The following is a 21,261-nucleotide window of genomic DNA, read 5'->3' on the forward strand; positions in this document are numbered from 1 at the left end:
TGCAGCTATTCCCTCCGCAAGGCAATCAAACAAGCTAAGCGTCAGTATAGAGACAAAGTAGAGTCGCAATTCAATTGCTCAAACATGAGACGTATGTGGCAGGGTCTACAGTCAATTTCAGATTACAAAAAGATAACCAGCCCCGTTGCGGACACCAACGTCTTGCTACCAGACAAATTAAACAACTTCTTTGCTCGCTTTGAGAACAACACAGTGCCACTGACACGGCCCGCTACCAAAACCTGTGGGCTCTCCTTCACCATGGCCAACGTGAGTAAAACGTTTAAACGTGTTAACCCTCGCAAGGCTGCTGGCCCAGACGGCATCCCTAGCCACGTACTCAGAGCATGTGTAGACCAGCTGGCTGGTGTGTTTACGGACATATTGAATCAATCCCTATCCCCGTCTGCTGTGCCCACATGCTTCAAGATGGCCACCATTGTTCCTGGCCCTAAGAAAGCTAAGGTAACTGAGCTAAACGACTATCGCCCTGTAGCACTCACTTCTGTCATCATGAAGTGCTTTGAGAGACTAGACAAGGATCATATCACCTCAACCCTGCCTGATACCCTAGACCCACTCCAATTTGCCTACCGCCCCAATAGGTCCACAGACAACGCAATCGCAATCACACTGCCCTAACCCATCTGGACAAGAGGAATACCTATGTAAGAATGCTGTTCATTGACTACAGCTCAGCATTTAACACCATAGAACCCTCCAAACTTGTCATTAAGCTCGAGACCCTGGGTCTCGACCCAGCCCTGTGCAACTGGGTCCTGGACTTTCTGACGGGCCGCCCCAGGTGGTGAGGGTAGGAAATATTATCTCCACCCCGCTGATTCTCAACACTAGGGCCCCACAAGGGTGCGTTCTCAACCCTCTCCTGTACTCCCTGTTCACCCATGACTGCGTGGCCATGCACGCCTCCAACTCAATCATCAAGTTTGAGTTGGTAGGCTTGATTACCAACAACAACGAGACAGCCTACAGGGAGGATGTGAGGGCCCTTTGAGTGTGGTGTCAAGAAAATAACCTCTCACTCAACATCAACAAAACAAAGGAAATGATCGTGGACTTCAGGAAACAGCAGAGGGAGCACCCCCCTATCCACATAGACGGGACAGTAGTGGAGAAGGTGTAAAGTTTTAAGTTCCTCGTCGTACACATCATCGACAAACTGAAATGGTCCACCCACACAGACAGTGTGATGAAGAAGACGCAACAGCGCCTCTTCAACCTCAGGAGGCTGAAAAAATGTGGCTTGTCACCAAAAATGATGCACAATCGAGAGCATCCTGTCGGGCTGTATCACCACCTGGTACAGCAACTGCTCCGCCCACAACCGTACGGCTCTCCAGAGGGTAGTGCGGTCTGTACAACACATCACTGGGAGGCAAACTACCTGCCCTCCAGGTCACCTACATCCCCCGATGTCACAGGAAGGCCAAAAAGATCATCAAGGACAATAACCACTCAAGCCACTGCCTGTTCACCCCACTATCATCGAGAAGGCGAGGTCAGTACAGGTGCATCAAAGCTGGGACCGAGAGACTGAAAAACAGCTTCTATCTCAAGGCCATCAGACTGTTAAACAGCCATCACTAACATTGAGTGGCTGCTGCCAACATACTGACTCAAATCTCTAGCCACTTTAATATTAATAATTTGATGTAATAAATGTATCACTAACATTTGATTTGATATAGAAGTGTTTTAATAAAGGCCAGTATTGCCAGTGAAATAGTGCTTTTTCCTTTTTTAAAGTGTAGTTATGCAAGCTAATTTCTTCCAAAAAGGCAGAAAAGAATTCCAGTCTAATAAGCCTATTTCACGCAGATAAAATTAGTTCTTCAGTCTCACAAATTACTCATCATACAAAATACATTTCAAAGCCTAACCCCCAACTCTAATTACCTGTCTCCATCTGCACCTTTGTTTAAGAAACTCAATATCTTCTCTATTTACAACATTAACATGTGCCAACTATGCACATTCATCTACAAATACTCATACCGCCCAGACAGTTCACCAAAACCCTTCAATGGATTCTTCCAGGTTAATTCTGAAATCCATCTATATAACACAAGACACTGCGATAACCTTCACCCTCCCCACTGCCGCACTTCACATAGTCAATCCTCTCTCAGATACAGAGGTATCAACAACTTCAAGTGAAGACTGGGGGTCAGCCTGATGAACCAAAATATTCCGTAATCTCCTCCATACAGGCGATCTCTCATACACTCATGCACACATTTAAACAAAATAAATATTGTTTGTTTTTCTCGTGATTACTGATCAATTCATTTATACATTCTTAATCAGTATGTTTTGTTATCAGTTTTAACAAACCTGTTTTATTTTTCTACTTATGTATTGTATATTGCTTTTCTTGTGGTGTGGTTTTCATGTATGCTCTTGGGCTTTCAACCACACCTGCACACCGTTTGTTTTTATCTGTATTGTTGTTTATCACTTGTTTTCTTTGGTGCAAATCATTTAACTTGCTATATTTGTATTTCTAAGTTTCATGTGACATTGTATTATATCTAATATGCATCTCCAGGCAAAAGGCTATTACATTCCCATTCTTGACAATTCATTGAATTATTCAGAGGTGTTGAATTCACAAAAATAAAAAATTAAATGTTGAATATATAGTTTTATATGAGACAATAGAAAATACATTTTTTTTAATGGAATTGTGATGTGTAAAATATTTTGCATCATTGAGCAAATTGAATGAAAGCACTTAATAATGGATACTACTTGCGTATCACTGGGCATGTTTCGCAAGAGGCAGTTATTCCTCTCCAACACGCACAACAAATGTCTCTAATGAAGTAACATATTACACCCCTATCACTGAAATGACAGTAAGCTATTCAACCCTCCTTCCTGCTAAGGAAGCTCAAACAACTATGGTTCCTTATACAGTGTCTTCAGAAAGTATTCACACCCCTTGACTTTATCTACATTTTGCTGTGTTACAGTCTGAATTTAAAATGAATTAAATAGAGATTTTTTGGTTACTGGCCTACACAAAATACCCCATAATGTCAAAGTGGAATTATGTTTTTCGAAATGTTTACAAATGAATAAAAACTGAAAAGCTGAAATGTCTTGGGTCAGTAACTGTTCAAACCCTTTGTTATGGCATGCCTAAATAAGTTCAGGAGCATACTAAATTCTATGGACTCACTCTGTGTGCAATAATAGTGTTTAACATGATGTTTGAATGATTGCCTCATCTCTGTACACCACACATACAATTAATTATCTGTAAGGTCCCTCAGTCGAGCAGTGAATGTCAAACACAGACTCAACCACAAAGACCAGGGTTTTCCAATTGGTAAAGGGCACAAATTGGTAGATGGGTGATTTTTCTTTAAAGCAGACACTGAATATCCCTTTGAGCATGGTGAAGTTATTAATTACACTTTGGATGGTGTATCAATACACCCAGTCACTACAAAGATGCAGGTGTCCTTCTTTATTCAGTTGTCGGAGAGAAAGGAAACTGCTCTAGGATTTCACCATGAGGCCAATGGTGACTTTTACGGAGTTATAGAATTTAATGGCTGTGATAGATAACTGAGGATAGATCAACAACATTCTAGTTACTCCACAATACTAACCTAATTGACATAGTGAAAAGAAGGAAGCCTGTACAGAATAAAATATCCAAAATTATGCACCCTGTTTGCAACAAGGAAATAAAGTAATACTGCAAAAACAAATTGTCAAAGCAATTAACTTTTTGTCCTGAATACAGTGTTGTTTTTGGGGAAAACCAATACAACACGTTACTGAGTACCATATCATGTTATGGTATGCTTGTAATCGTTAAGGACTGGAGAGTTTTTCAAGATAAAAAATAAACGTAATGGAGCTAACCACAGGCAAAATCCTAGAGGAAAACCTGGTTCAGTCTGCTTTCCACCAGACACTGGGAGATTAATTCACCTTTCAGCAGGACAATAACCTAACACACAAGGCCAACTCTATCTACACTAGAGTTGCTTACCAAGAAGACAGTGAATGTTCCTGATTTGCCGAGTTACAGTTTGATCTGAAAATAGTTGACTAGCAATGATCAACAGCCAATTTGACAGAGTTTGAATGATTTTGAAAAGAACATAGGGCAAATGTTGCACAATACAGCTGTGCAAAGCTCTTAGAGACCTACTCAGAAAAACTCACTGCCAAAGGTGATTCTAACATGTATTGACTCAGGGGGTTGAGTAATTTATAATCAAGATACTGTGTATTAGTGTTTTATTTTTCATGAATTTTTCATTAGTATTTTGTGTAGAACGTTGACAAAAAATACAATTAAATCCATTTGAATCCCACTTTGTAACACAACAAAGTGTGGAAAAAGTCAAGGGATATGAATACTTTCGGAAGGCACTGTAAATGGAAAATTTGCCCAAACTAACATGACCGGAAACAAACTGTAATGAAAACTAATCTAGCCATAGATCTGTCATCTGAGGAAGTTTTGAATTGGCAGCCTTTTGTAAGACTATTAGCATTTTCATGACAGACAATTGCATGGTTGTAAAGCGGACAGGCTTGAGGGCAGAGATGTTCGTGGTTCAGAGATAGTGTTTCCTTCTCCATGTGGCCTTGTAGAAGCGGATCACTAGGCTCGGGCCAACACTTTTCTGCTTCGATGCCAGTGACATGCTAAAACCTTCATGTCACTGGTCTCCCCCTTTGAGGAGGTGATCAATCACCCCAGCGAGGCGACAGGTGGGTAGATGAGACATACATGTACCTCTGCCCGCTGTCTGGGAGTCACAGCAGCTGTGCTCTCATCTCGGAGGGAGCGGGGCACAGGACTGTCATATGGAGGATGAGGTGGGGAAGAGCCAGACAGATGCACAGGCTAGGGGTTAGCACATCTGCTATGGCAGCGGTGGTGTGGTCAAATATATTTCTCTGTATGGATGCTGGCAGAGGCAATCTGGTTTTTATGATTCCCAGATTCATCTTCTGTTCAGTGGCTGCCTGGCAGTGCTGGTCAGGTGGTGTGTTTACAGATCTCAGGTACAGACTAGAGCAGCATATCATGGAAGACAAGCTGCAGCATGGCCCATCTGTCATGAGAATATCTTACCTGAATAGACATGTTTACTTTTGCTTAAATTTTATGTCAGTAATTTATGATGTTTTGTCTGAATTAACATATTTTAGAATTTGAGTAAAGTAGGCTTGGAGGAATCGTTTTGGGGGACAGGCACATCATTATATGTTTTATTACTTACTGTCAGCTAGAACATATGGTATATTATGCATTATAGAAATGTGTCTTTAAGATTCCCAGATGGTACACACTGCATCCTTAGTAGGTAAAAATGCATCATATGTTTATTATTCTGTGTTTTGTGTGTGACTAAATAGAGGAAAATGTCATTCCAAATGTATTTTCTTTTGTTTTGCTTGCTACATACTGTACATAGTCATTTTAGAGACACTTGTTTTTGTGTTCAGTATTTTGTAGAATGTAATCACACACAGTTCCAAGAAATGGACCCGGATCAACTTCATTCATTAATTTTTCACAGAAGTTGTGGATTCTTTCTCTTTTTCAGCATGTTGGGGTTTCTCTTAGCCTCCAACAAACTGCAGAGGGTGCAGAACAGGTTGAGTTAGGCTGTATTCCTCTGAGAGAGGTTGATGAGAAGTAGGTTCCACACCGCTTCTCAAAGAAACATATAAATATGTCACACTGTTGGACATTTTCTCATTTTCCACTTGCTTTCTTATGAAAAACTCCCTCTAACAGAAGCCTGAAGTCATGACCATTGGAAATAGATAAGACGTGTACTGTATATCAGATATATATGCTGAATACCAAACCTGCTATGCTTAGCATTTTTCTCAGAGGGGGTATATATCTTGTACAAGCACAACAATATATCTATTTACAAGCCTGGGCTATTTCCTTCCATTCTGAGGCCTGTCATTTCTCCTCTGGTTTCTCCTCCCTCTCATCACTTTGGCTACACAGATTTAATTGGTAATCTAAATTAACTCACAACTTTTCCCTGACACATATCTGCACTGCCCCGAGCATTCAGAGAACTCGCTCTCTTTTAATTATGCATGCTCGTTTCTGCAGTAATCATTAAACACTGATAAAACATCTGGATGATAAATGGAGGGTCTTTACCAAATCCAACTCGTGAATGCCCCCCTCATTGGTTTAACACATTGTTATGATCAATGTTTGTAGACTACTGTAATGCATTTATATTCCTTTGTCAACATGATTGAATACAATGAGGAAACAAATAGTTTAGTTGGAGACACAGGTGAACAACAACCACATAAAATGTTTGTGTTGTTTAATCAGGAAGAGAGAGGAACTTCTACTGTATGATAGGGAAAACTGTAATGAACACGAGGGGAGACAGAGAGCTGGTTTCAAGCGCAGGGCGCAGCAGGTGTCTATTGCAGAGGACCACAGGAGGAGGCAGGTGGCTGGGTCCAGGGGCAGGCAGAAGGTCATACACAGGGCGTCCAAAAGGGCAACAGTACAGGCAGGGAAAAGGCTAGTAATGTAGTCCAGGCAATAGGTAGATAACAGGAAATTCAATAGGCTAAAGTACAGGCAGACAAAAACGGTCATAGTACATCACGGGGGAAAACCCAGCGCTCTGACCGACGTGTGTCACAAAACAAACAATACCCCCACAGTGATGGGTTGCAAAGAATTGAACTAAATAGTGTGTAATAATGACATACAGGTGTGTGAACAGGTGATTAGAATCCAGGTGATTGGGATCTGGAGAGTGAGCTGCGTTCAGGGGATCTAGGTGTTTGAGAGTGTGAGCTGGAAAGTGAGCTGCGTTCAGGGAATCTACGTGTTTGAGGGTGTGAGTTGAAAGCAGACAATAATAATAACAATTACAATAACTAAGTACACATGTGATCATTGCGCCTGTATGCAGTTTCTGTTTTCACATACACAAACACGCACACGCACAAACACACACATGCACACACACACACACACACACCACACACACACACACACACACACACACACACACACACACACACACACACACACACACACACCATGTCTGCCCTGTCCTGCCAGCTGTGTGAGGCCGTTGTTTTAACAGTAATCATTTGATTATATGTTCCTTGTGTCAGTAAATATAGTTATTAAAGAACATTAGCATATTCTAACAGGGACAGCATGCTTAAACTCTCCTCTTTAGACCTCTAGGTGAACCTGTCTGTCCATTTAGCAGCCATCTTCACAAGCACTCTGCACTCAATCATAGGTGTGTTGACAGACCTTCAAATGTAACGTCCATCAAGATAAATATTGTTATTAGCAAGGACAATAGCAATACATACAATCTACTAACTTTACTGTAGGTTATGTTTGTTAATCTGATGTCCTAATTTACTCTTCAAACAAGTGATTCAAATGACAAATTAAGTGCTAAGGACATTATAATGTAACACTTATTTTGTGAATGAAAGTGGATCTCAGTTCCTGCAAACAAAACCAACAATGACAAAAAATATTTGTCAACAATCTATTTTCCCTGACGCTATGAAAAAAACGATAACTGTAACAAATTCGTTTTCATTTTAATTTATTGTTTAGTGTTGACCAGAATTCCATGTGAGACGAATGGACATTCAATTTGACATGAAGCTCCTTTTCATCTGTGTTGTCCAATCATAAGAATGCATAGCTTTACAGAATATTTAATGCAATTCTCTCATTGGCAGAATGAACATCTTTTGCGTGGTCTAATTGGGCTGCTCTGCCCGGCTCTTCAACACAGCTCCCAGGTGGTTACTTCAATCACTCATCAATCTTTTGAACTGCTGCACAACCAGACCACTTCAATTGTAACCAACCTAAACTAGAAACAATAATGTTTACCCTCTCTTTCTTTCATGAAGGCTATTTTTGCTGTGATCACATCAGAAGCTCTATTTTCATTCATCTGTGTTTCCGTTCTCCCGGTCCGCAAATGCTAGTGCCGATTGGAAATATTAGTGCTTTTTGCTGAATATTAGGAGTACAGTCATATTTCTGCCATTGTTGGAAAGCTCAGATTCTACCAGTTTTACGGGTATTACTGTTATTTACCTCCATCCTAAGCAGTGGCGATTTTAGCATGTAAATCTTGGTGGGGCAAAGAAAATGTAAAAGGTGGGATGCATGCCAGCAAAGCCACTACACAACTCAGCACTAAACAATATATGAATTGCACTATAACAGTGACAAACGGTGCCCACAAACTGTTAGGGCATAAATAAAGTTGTCCCAACAGCAGTCCCAACATCTTACCACTGCTACACCTGGCTATCAGCGGAGCCTTGTCTCGCAGCGAAAAAGATCATTCAGCCTCATTTACTGCCTTTAAAAAAAACATAGCTAATATGGTTGATTTGCTTAAACAAATGTGGTTTCTAATGACAATTTAGATGTACAACTATGGCATAAGGGGACGACAAGCGGACAAGAGGCAATGCGTAATTTCAGTTAAGACATTAATGAGCAAGCTAGGATGGACGTAGTTTTAATATAACTATTTCAAATCAAACTTTATTTGTCCCATTTCACCTTACCGTGAAATGCTTACTTACAAGCCCTTAACCAGCAGTGCAGTTCAAGAAGAGTTAAGAAAATATTTACCAAATAGACTAAAGTAAAAAATAATAATAAAAAGTAACACAATAAGAATAACAATAACGAGGCTATTTGTTTAGCACTTTTGAAATGTACAGTGACAGAATTCAGAACATGGACCGTTCTTATAGTGTTCTCCCTGTACACCAAGTCAGAACCATAGGATAAATAAACAGGGCATAAGCAGACGATGAAAGCTCTTACAATATTCGATGATTACATTTTTCTAAAACAGGTTACTGGGAACTCGGGAAAAAACAAGGTTGAATCATGATGACGCCATTGATCTTCAGGTCGTAACTCTAGAAAGAGGCCTGAGTTCCCAACTTACAATTCTGAGTTGGGTGACCGTTCAAAACGTATTTCCCAGTTGGAGCTCATGTTTTCCGGAATTCCCAGTTGTCTTGAACTCACTGAAGTCAAGTTTTCACAGTTGCGAGTTAACAGTTGCTTTTTAGCGCTGCACAAATCATGCTTCATTGACAGCACGGCCAATATTGAATGTTTATCATTTTAAACATGGAAAAGAGATACGTTTTATCTATAATTTGTCATCATTATTTCTCTTCATATGACAAGGATTAAAAGGATTTGCCAGTGGATTGTCGACTTGATTCATGATGATGACTGCTAGCTAAGATTTTGAAAGTATGATGTTGACATGATCAGTCCAATCAAAGCTACTGTAGATATAACGTGATGTGACATAATTTTATCTGTGGCCAATGACCTTAAGGCTTCTTGGATGGGCACTTCTAATGTAACTCTGGCAGCACCCAAGGGGCTTGAATTTTTGTGGTCTACACTTAAACTTGGCGGTGACGTACTGTCCCCACGAGTGACAGAACACTGAGCTAATCATGGCGCAACTAGAGAACATTACCAACACCTACGCTTCGTATTTTCTGCTGGCTGCCCCACCATCACAGAACACACTGAGCTAGGCTGAAACGTCTGCATTTTGGAGCTGCCTTACTCAAGAAAGCAAAAAAGAGAACATGTTTGTATTAACTCAATGATTTTGTTTTTTTTACTTTGTTTGCAAGCTGATATGCGACATGAATTAATGCCAAAATAACATGCAAAACCAGTAAGCCCCCCCCCCCCCCCCCCAAGAAAATGTGGGGCTCAAAACAGGTGAATGACGGGTCGTCACTAATCCTAAGGTAATGATGGAAAGAAAAGAGATGTATGCCTAAATTGTGTAATATGTAACCAAGGCTTTGTAGCATAGACTATAGTAAGCCATGGCTGGCTTTGGTTACATTCTGCCACAACAGCAATGTGCCAGCTATATGAGGGGATAGTAGGCCTAGTTGGGCAAGTTAATATGCACATGATGGAAGTTAAAGGTAAAACATACAGTTATAGTCGACTGATAACTAAAACTAAGAAGGATGAAGTGACTAAAATGGAACTAAGACTAAAAGGTATTTTAGTCATGACGACTTAAGACGAAATCTAAAATAGCTGACAAAATGAACACTGCGATCCAGGTTGTTGTGCATAGCATGATCATTCACATAGACTTGAGGGAAATAAAACCATGCCAAATATGATTGTAGATCTCCATACTATGCATCCCGTACAGTAATTTGGTGTGCACAATTACCGATATCTATGCATAAGAAAATGTATGTGCTCAAGTGGAAGTGCTAAGTAGAAGCTGTATTGATGTGGAGATCCTGTGTGTCTGTTATTCAGATGCCGTCACTTCAGGCAACACCTCCTCCAACAATCAATAACCCACCCACCTGGGAACTCTGCTGCTGCAAAGAACGCTATAAAGAGGGAGGGGGGTGGAGAGAGATCTTCTAGAGCAGTGACGCATCTGTATTAAAGGCAATGGATACCTGCTTGCTGTAATGGATACCTGCTGCAATGTATACCTGCTGTAATGGAAACCTGCTGTAATGGATACCTACTGTAATGGTTACGTGCTGTAATGGATACCTGCTGTAATGGATACCTACTGTAATGGTTACGTGCTGTAATGGATACCTGCTGCAATGGATACCTGCTGTAATGGATACCTACTGTAATGGTTACGTGCTGTAATGGATACCTGCTGTAATGGATACCTGCTGTAATGGATACCTACTGTAATGGATACCTGCTGTAATGGATACCTACTGTAATGGTTACGTGCTGTAATGGATACCTGCTGCAATGGATACCTGCTGTAATGGATACCTACTGTAATGGTTACCTGCAGTAATGGATACCTACTGTAATGGTTACGTGCTACAATGGATACATGCTGCAATGGATACCTGCTGTAATGGATACCTACTGTAATGGTTACGTGCTGTAATGGATACCTGCTGTAATGGAAACCTGCTGCAATGGATACCTACTGCAATGGATACCTGCTGCAATGGATACCTGCTGTAATGGATACCTGCTGTAATGGAAACCTGCTGCAATGGAAACCTGCTGCAATGGATACCTGCTGCAATGGATACCTGCTGTAATGGATACGTGCTGTAATGGATGCCGGCTGTAATGGAAACCTGCTGTAATAGATACCTACTGTAATGGTTACGTGCTGTAATGGATGCTGGCTGTAATGGAAACCTTCTCTAATCGATACCTGCTGTAATAGAAACATTATCTAATGGATACCTGCTGTGAGGTTTTGAGTGGATGTGTCTTTGTTTGCATTTGTGTTGTTTTTTACTTCAAAGGGAATACAGGTTTATTTGTTATTATTGAAAAGCACCGGAGGGGTAAAAATATGGATACTGAAAATCAATAAATACCTACCAGAGCCCAATAAGTAAATAAATAATTTAAGCCCAATTATCCTTTTTGACTAGGGTGTATAACACATGGAGGTGATGAGGCCTAGTGATCTCAGTCAGGAGTGCTGTGGCACAGGGTCTGCTACCATGGCCTTTCAATACTGTGGCGCTTCCATCTCCACACGGAAACAATTCTCCTTCACAGGGCTCTCTGAAAAAAATTACAGAAACCTGCATGCAAAACATTTGGAGACTATGCAAAACATTCTGTTAATAAACCTCTGAAGGGAGCTGTATACATCAATATTCCATCACCCCGCTTTAGTCCTGATATGAATTTTTTATAATCTAAGGCTTTTAAGAGGCTTCATAGTCTTACCAAAGCAGCATTCCAAGATTCTATATGACTGACTCTTACACTCACTCTTTGTAACGCCCTGGCCATAGAGAGGGGTTTTTGTTCTTTATTTTGGTTAGGCCAGGGTGTTACATTGGGTGGGCGTTCTATGTTCCTTTCTCTATGTTTTTGTATTTCTTCGTTTTGAGCCGTGTGTGGCTCCCAATCAGGCACAGCTGAAGCTCGTTGTTGCTGATTGGGAGTCACACATAAGGATCATGTTTTTCCTTTGGGTTTTGTGGGTAATTGTTTTCTGTTTAGTGTGTTCCTAACAGAACTGTTGCTAGTTGTTTTTTGGTTTCTTTTGTATAGTGTTCGTTGATCATTAAAACCTTTTATGATGAACAGTAACTCCGCTGCACCTTGGTCTTCTTCCGACGACAGCCGTTACACTCTTTTAGCTTACATTTACAGAGAGCTCATCATACCTTATGAGCGGGATTGAGTTACAGTATGTACCATGAGCACATTTTGATAAAGCCCTTCTAAAAAAAAACAAAAGAAAACAATACCTGTCTTTGTTTAATTGTTTTTCAATCATTTAATTTTCTCAGTCGTGTCATGAAGAGACGACACATTGCAATTACTTGTATTGCAGTCATCAGCAACGCTGTGGGTGGGATTGTGTGTGTACTCCCAAATTGTGTGCGTGTGTGTTATGCAATATGTGTATGCATGTTGCTGTTTCATAACAATCATTCCTCACATGGAGGGTGCATTATTGTTTCATCATGAGGACATTAACATGATGGAAAGCTGTGACAGATGTGTGCGGATCATTTAAATATTAGTCGTGTAACTGCAAATTAAATGTCATTTTGATTTCCCACAGTGACTGCCAAAGGACCAATAGGCATAGGGGAAATAATCAAAATGCGTGCTAAGCCATTCGTCAAGGGCCGTGTCAGAGACCTCCGTTTCAGCACTCTCAGCATCCAAAGGACAGTAATTAGTAAACCCTCTGTGCTTTCAAGATAAAACAGAGTCAGAAAATGCTTATTATTCTAGCTAGAAGAATGTATTTTTTAATTCACTTCTCACACAGCAAGACTGTGGCATGCACTGTGTTAAATGTGTCACACCGGTATGTTGGGTGCAAGCGAAAGCAAAAGAGCGAGAGAGCGAGAGAGAAAGATTAAAAAGAGAGGGTGGTCAGATACAGTTGATTTCAAATTGTAGGGTCTCACAGTCACAGTGTGTTTGATTATACAGGAAGGGATGTTCAATCAAAACCATCCCATTTAACCCAGTCAAGGATATCAAAGAGGTTAATGCCTGTTCACGTGAGGCTGATGCCGTGCAGGTGTTTGTACAAATGCATATACACACACTCTCATTCAAATGCACACACGTGCACATACACATACACATATACACACACGCGCACACGCACACACACGCACATACACACATGTAAATAGTGCCATACATGCACTCAAACATATTCAGTTGGCCTTGCTGTTTTTTGTTTTTTACATTGTTGTCTTTGGCTTTGTCTTTTTTGTCTTTTGTTCATTTTGTTGATTGTTGGTGCATTGGGGGGAATGGAATTATTTAATTACATTTTTCTGGGGAGGGCGGCTGTGGGGGAGGTCTCGGATGGTTGAGGGACAGCTCTTGGGGAACTGTGGGGGGGGGGGGGATCTTGGAGGGCTGGAGGTCTGGCGGTTGGGAGCTTGGGCCGGTGGCTGATAGGTCGCTGGTTCAGGTCCCCGTTTTTGACCTTGCGAGAGATCTGTCGACGTGCCCTTGAGCAGGGCGTTGACCCTGGTTGCATTGTGGGTCACTCTGGATGGGAGTCTGTTAGATGACTAATGTGATGTAGATGTTGAGCAGCTTCACCGCAAGTAGATTGTATGTTTTAATATTCTATAAAATAAAAAAATAAGAGACCAACTTCACCAGTATTAGATAGTACTCTCTCTATGACATTTCATTTTGTTAATCACATTTTCAAATCCCACTTTCTGTAATGTATGCAGCAACATTAGCCGCTGCTGCGTGTGGGGGCATAAGGTATACTGCCATTTAGGTTAGATTTTTTTTTACTAATATCATGGAACATTTGTCAAATATTGTCAAAGCACATTTATTTAGTTGTCAAAGTAGAAAATGAATGCAGTCTGTCTCATATTCCGCAGCATGGTGTAGGTTTTTGTGTCCTTGTGTTTATGCTTATGCGTGCATGTGTTTGTGTGATTGAGCTTGGAAGAACTGATCCCACAGTGCCTGTCACCCACACCTCATAAATATCCTATCAGATGTGTTCCCTTGTCTGCTTGAACACGTTTTTTGTTGTTGTTATTTGCATTGAACGTCTCAGATTCCTAATGAGGCATTCGACAAAAAGACAATTTTGTTTTCGTCAGATGTGATGCTTACCACACTGAGGTGACACTGTTGTGAAAACAGATTTTGTCCCTCTTAAAGGGGTTTTGCATCATAAAAACAAGAACGTCATTGTACGAGACTAGCCATTGTTTTCCAATGGCGGGAGAGCGCATGCAGTAGCTCTTAAGGGTTGCACTTACCTAAGCAACGTGTGGCGCAGCACTTTAGGACGGGTTCAAAACCATTTGAACTCACCGCTATGCAGTCACCAAAATAGAACTAAAGCCCTCCCCCCACACACATGTGTATAAATGTGCAAAGAAAGACAATATCAACATTTTGTTCTATCACCCTCCAGCTAATACAGCTGCATCCAATGAAAATGTCACTGGTGCTCATTGTATGAAGATGTTTTCCTCGCAAATAGTCACCTGTGCAAATGTTGGACTGACATGCCTCTGACAGTGCCAACACGAGCTACAGAGGATCATTTGAGATGCATAGACTCTAGCTCAATCCAAATATACAGACAAAGACTGTAGACTCTAGCCCAAGTATACAGGCAAATAGTGTATACAAACAACACATGTTGCCAGGTGCCATACATACAGAGTATGGTGTGTGTATCTCAGGAGGTTAGTGGCACCTTATTTGAGGAGGACAGGTTCGTGGTAACAGCTGGAGCGGAATGAGTAGAATGGTATCAAATACATCAAAGACGTGGTTTCCATGTGTTTGATGCCATTCCATCCGCTCCTTTCCAGCCATTATTATGAGCCGTCCTCCCCTCAGCAGCCTCACTGGTGTGTATGCCTGCATTGAGGATGGGATTGGAATGTTCCAGGTATGTGAAGGTATATACTGTATGTATGCGTGCGTTATCTTTAGTTGGGTGAATCACACGGCCAAAAGAATATATGCTGATGTAAATGCTATGTCCCCTAAGGTAAGGTGTAAAATGTAATTACCTTGTGATGAAGGAGCATGCCCCACAGCTATTCTACTAATGCTGTGATTTTTCAATAAAAGCCTTTCTAATTCAGGAAATATTATTTGTATATTATTATAAACTTAAAGACGGGGGAGACAAAGTGCTTTGAGTTCACTCCATAAATGTATTTCCACTTTGATACTGCATGAGTAATAAAGAACCAATCAATAAGGTAATCCACTTCTCGGCAGGACATATTTGAAAGTACTTGCTTTGCAAAAGTTATTTCAAAAAGTTAACTTGGATGTCTTTCTTTTTTTTGGGGGGGGGGGGAATAAATACCCCAGTGAGCACGTATCCTCAATTTCAATTACCTGAGAGTATTACGCAGGTGGTCACCCATTCACCTGTGATACGATTCAACTTAATTCCAATAGCACTGGCAAGGGTACCATTTCCTGTGAGTGGACAGCAACATCAAAGACCAATTAAGGTTATGCGGGTGTAATGGTATGAAATGTGAGGGTCTTTTTCTATTCTCAGAACTCCCTCACTTGTTCCATTCTTTGTATTATATTTCATTATTCCATGGATGAATGGAGGGTTGTACGGAGGGGCTTTCTCCAAGGTAGGTCAGAGAGAGGTTTTCACAGCAGGTGGCCCCTCTCACTGTGCCTTTGGTGGAGGGGGGTGTAATTAGCATTTGGTGAGTTATGTCTGAAGCACAAGGCACATGCAGGAAAGGAGAGGCTGTTTGCAATCAGATTGGCCCCTTAGCATAGCAAAGAGGTTCAATGAAAACCTCTCTACACTGTACCGCTGACACACACACACACATGCACGCGCACAGACATGGACACAGACACAGACACAGACACACGCACGCACGCACACACACAGACACACACACACAGACAGACACACTCTTAGCGGGGTGTCCTGAGTCACAGAATGCATAAAATATGAACAATTCAGAGATTTACATGTCTATAACTCTCCTTGGCTATGCCTAGTGAGGTAAAAAGGTGTCCAGGAGCATAACGACACTAATAGTACTTCAAAATAACAATACAAGGTGATTTTCAAAGGAATTAGTTTCCAATGACCGATACCTCATCGTAACGTTGTGCTCGTTCAATCAAAGCTTGTTTTGCAGTTGTACATTCTAAGTACCTCCAATGCAAAACCCCTCAGGAAATGCATTAGAAATGTTCAGATCCTTGATTGATAAGCAGTTTATGTAGAGGTAGACCTTCAATGTTGTTGAACCAATGACACACAACCTTGACCCTGTTCACCTTGGTTGGCTTCATCTAATCGTCAATCTAATTGACCATTCTACCTCCCTACAGCAATATGGTAATGAGAAGCACGAATACTACTAGAATAGAATGTAATTACGGTTGAGTTATATTCGGTTTTACAATAGCATGACAATGTGTGATACCACCAGATATAAGTATTGCAATAGAATGTGGCTATTTAGAACATTTATGCCTCTCTCTACTCTTAGGGCTGGATTCAATCCGTAACGCCAAAGTATTGTGGACGATCCATGTTAAAATGTAAAGGTGATTTCTGATTGAGCTGACATTATGCAGCTATTACCGTGAATGCAGTCTCCGCAACTGCGAGAACATTGCATTTAATTGTAAATCGCACTATAAATCAGATCTTCAGCGCTACGGATTGAATAGAGCCCTTACTGTGCTATCTGTTACTCATTATGTAATCTCTGACCACTGAAATGTGTGACAATAGGGTTAAGTAGAGAGATTTGTTCTTTCAGAATCTCAGCAGATATCTGATTAAATCTTTTCAGGGGAAAAAAATCAATAGATGGACACTTGTTTAGGCCCGTTTATAAAGATGGCTCACCATGCCCGATTTAGTAGATTTTGGACAGCACCAGTCTGTCCCTATCTTCCTTTCACATTCTGCTTGCGTTTTTTTCTTTGTCACTCATTAAATCAATTACAGACTGTTTCCCAAAAAGTCAAATGCAAGCTGGATGACTCACACAATAATAAACACATTGTCTTGGTATGTTGTGCAGTGGCTAAGATGGCTGAATTGACGAAGTAATCACTTTGCAGTGCAATACTATTACCCCAGAAGGTGGTTTGCAGCAGGACCATTTGAGGCATCTAACCATCCCCAGTGAAGTAGCAGTAAATCACAGTGTGAGCTCATCTATACTGTGGTAATACACTGTCTTCCCTTGACCCTGGGCCACACTGAGGTCACACCCCATGAGTGTAACTGCTCAACAGGCCAGAGGTCAGGAAAAACTGCATTTATATAAAGAGAAACAATATGCCGACATTTCCAAGCATGACGCCTATTCCACACTGCTTAATCAATATCAACCTGTTTACTTTCAGCATGCCATACTATCAGCATGCCATATATTTTTTGAATCAGCATCACACCGCTGTGAACATATAACATAATTTAATGGGGACTGTATAACAACTTCTAAGACCTTTGGTGACAGAAATCCATGCATGATGGTATGACTGCTTTACATAGAACTGCGCATTCCTTCACATGTAAATAACACTGAATGGTTAAACATCATTATCCTGTGTGCCATGAATCAAAGTACTTACAAAAGAATGGAATGAAGCCACATGATGGCCCACATCCTTCAAATAGCAAGAGGCCTTTTGAATAAAGATTTGACTATTTATATTAAAGGTTAAACTACCACGTCACTTCTCCCATGAGGCCTTGTCAATTCCCCGTTAAGAGTGGCTAGGTGGGTCTTTCATTAATGCCATTCAAAGGAAACAAAACTGGCAATCAGCTTAGTCAGGTGTCCACTGTGAAGCTTGTTTTGTGCACTGAGAATGCTGTTTCGTGCAGACCACAGAAGAAGAGTGAACCACACATCTCTGGTCTTTGTTGATTTTTAATACAATGTTTAATTCAATGTTATCTGTAGCTGTTTTGTTTGTTATTGTGGTCCAGTAATGGTTTTGCTGTGACGTTTGCTGTCTGTGTGACATACGTAAAATAGCCAGGCCTCTGTGGACTCGCAGAAAAGAGTCCCGTGTAGTTCAGTTGGTAGAGCATGGCGCTTGCAACACCAGGGTTGTGGGTTCGATTCCCACGGGGGACCAGTATGAATAAAGCATGAAAATGTATGCACTCACTACTGGATCCCGTGTGGCTCAGTTGGTAGAGCATGGTGTTTGCAATGACAGGGTTGTGGGTTCGATTCCCACGGGGGACCAGTATGGAGAAAAAATGTATGAAATGTATGCATTCACTACTGTAAGTTGCTCTGGATAAGAGCGTCTGCTAAATGACTAAAATGTAAATGGATAAGCGTGTCTGCTAACTGAATGAAAATAATTTCACCCTGTCTATACATAAAAAGGTAATTTTGAGGGGGAAATTCCAACAAAACACTGAGTGACCAGTTACCATGCAACAAATCAGGGAGTAGCAGTTCATGCACAGTACACACCACATTCAGAGCCACAGAGGATTCTTACTGTGATATAAAAATGAATGAAGTCCCTTCAATGTCCCTGGCCTGGCTCTACACTATGCAGTTAGAGCATAGGGAAAATGGGTGGGTGGTTTTGATGCCCCTGCCACTGGTCTAAACAGAAGCCCAGGGGGCCACACAGAAATCTTCTGAGCCTCAATATCCCCCAGCTTTTACTCTGCAGGGCCAGCTTTGAACAACGGGGGCTCAGATCTCCAGCCTGATGTTTACCAGGAGCTGACAGCGAGCTAAGATTGATTTTGTTAGTTCATGTAAATTATATCTTTAAGGCCATATGCATTTCCCAACCCCCACTGACCATCCATATGCCTACCGCAGGCCAGAACAACTCAGAATCAACAACAAAACAACGGGATGATAAACACGAGGAAAGTAAACATAATGACAGATGGGTACATGGCAACTCCAGAATTCACACCGCCCATCTCACCGCTCTCGGCAGAAGGCCCAGCTGAATGTTGACAGATTCTGGAGAAGTCAAAGACAGAATAACAATCGATGCCACATATTTAGCGAGACCTTGTGAGTTCTGTAAAATAATACAGGGACACTGCTGAAGGAGAAAGTTAGGAACCCTCTCCTCACTCTCTCAGTATCTCTACTGGCACATAATCGTTCATTATGACCTCGATGTGTTACGACCACAAAGTTCAGATGGCCGATCAAGCTGTAGTAATCCCCCGCTGTTCATGTTTGGCCCAGATGAAGCACACTGTGAGGTTCTTTATTGTCAGTGCATGACACTCTCATTGATCACATATGCTGTTTTTCTCATGCTAGGGTGAGTCTTGCTTTGTATTGTTCGAGCACAGAAAGTTGTATTCATGTGAAACTCGAGACTAAACACTGATGCATTAATAATAGGCAGGGCAAACGCGATTTGGTGATTTCTGGTATATCATCAAGATAAATACATCGAAGCACATCTTAAGACTCATTCAGCAGTTTTTACCTGATTAAGTGCAATAACACTAGCACAGCCGAAAAAACACACAGAATCTGGAAATAATATGTATATCACTGGTAGAGGACAACTTGTAGAAGACAGCCAGCTACATTTTGAAGTGTTGCATTTTGATTGAAGTGGGTCGCCAACGAGGTAAGTGTAGCACAGCACTGTTTTGTTCATCACTCATATAATTACATGTTGAAATCAATAGAACAGGGGCAGAACGTTTGGGTTGTATGCTCTGTTTAAACGTGGTCAAAACATCCACTTGTGTAATGTAGTAACACATACTGTCCACATCAAGGAAAGCAGCGTAATAGAAATGAATTAGAGATAGCAAAATAATTCAACATCTTAATTTAGGATGCTAGTAAATGAAGCAAAATCACAGATTTTTTCAATAATCACATATATTTCTCACTAGTTTAATTAACCATATAGAGATTTTTTTCTCTTACGCACAATTTAACCAGGCGCTCTAGAAAGAGCTCCCATAGTGACTGCCCACTGGGCACACACTGGTTGAATCAACGTTGTTTCCACATCATTAAAATGAAATTATGCCGAACCAATGTGGAATAGATGTTGAATTGACGTTTGTGCACAGTGGGTGTGCAGCGGCCCATTCATTCGACTTTCCTATTAATAAGTCAAGCTTTGTACGGAGCAGAATTTAGGTTCGTCTTTTGAACCAAATTACAAAGCAATCAGTTAAAGTGACCCACACAGAAACATTCTTAGTTACTGTTATATGCTAATAAGCAATGCAAGACCAAGCTAAACCATGCTAAAACATGGGGTGAACTTTGGGGTGTATCTTTATCCACGATCTCATTTGAAATGTAATCATGATGCTGTCAGTTGTAAAGAAGCTCTTGTTCTGGAGCCTGTCAGGCTAGGTTGCAGGTATAGGGTAAGATGACAGCTGTCGAGACTAATCTCTGGCTGCATTTCATACTTGCATCTGCTAATTTAATTTGAGCATTCCGCTTCCTTGTGCTCCCAAAGGATATGAGCGGTTTGAATGGACGTTCACAAATAGCCTGTCACCATGGGAAATGGACAGGCAGAGCAATAAAATATAGATTTTTCAATATTCTAATAAAAACATTTTTTTTAACCTAATGACCATTGAAATATGGAGATGACGTGCGTTATAATGTCAGGAGAAAACTATTAATAAGATTAGGCTGTGAGGAGAATCCTTTTAGTCAGTTAGGGCAAAGTTGTTGTCAAACGAAGTTTGTTGGAATAAAGCTAATTGATTAATTTTATTTGGCTGTGTGTCAATTCTCAGGCAGCTCTCAGGTGGGGAGCCAAGGCAACACCCCTGGTTCACAGATACTGTCATTTAGAGTTGGAATTTACATTAGGGTGGCAGTAGAAACCTCTGGCACCAAACCTAGCCGTTCAAATGCTGTCATCCTCCAGAAATACATTTAAATCATAAGCTTTACCCACTTCTATCAGTATGGATGTTTAGATGTACAATGATAATAGCCCTTAATGAATGTGGGAGGATGTAGAGATGGCCAACGTTATGTAAAAATTATGTTGTAAAGTAAATGTATGACCGAAATCTGAACTCATATATACGGGGATGATTTATGTTTTTTGAAAGTCATATATCTTGAACTCTTGATTGGTGACAAACAAAACATTTTGGAACTATGTCAACAATGGACTAATGAGTCCACCAGATCAGAAGCAGT

Source organism: Salmo salar, chromosome 26, assembly GCF_965601325.2.
Source record: "Salmo salar chromosome 26, fSalSal1, whole genome shotgun sequence".
Taxonomy (NCBI): domain Eukaryota; kingdom Metazoa; phylum Chordata; class Actinopteri; order Salmoniformes; family Salmonidae; genus Salmo; species Salmo salar.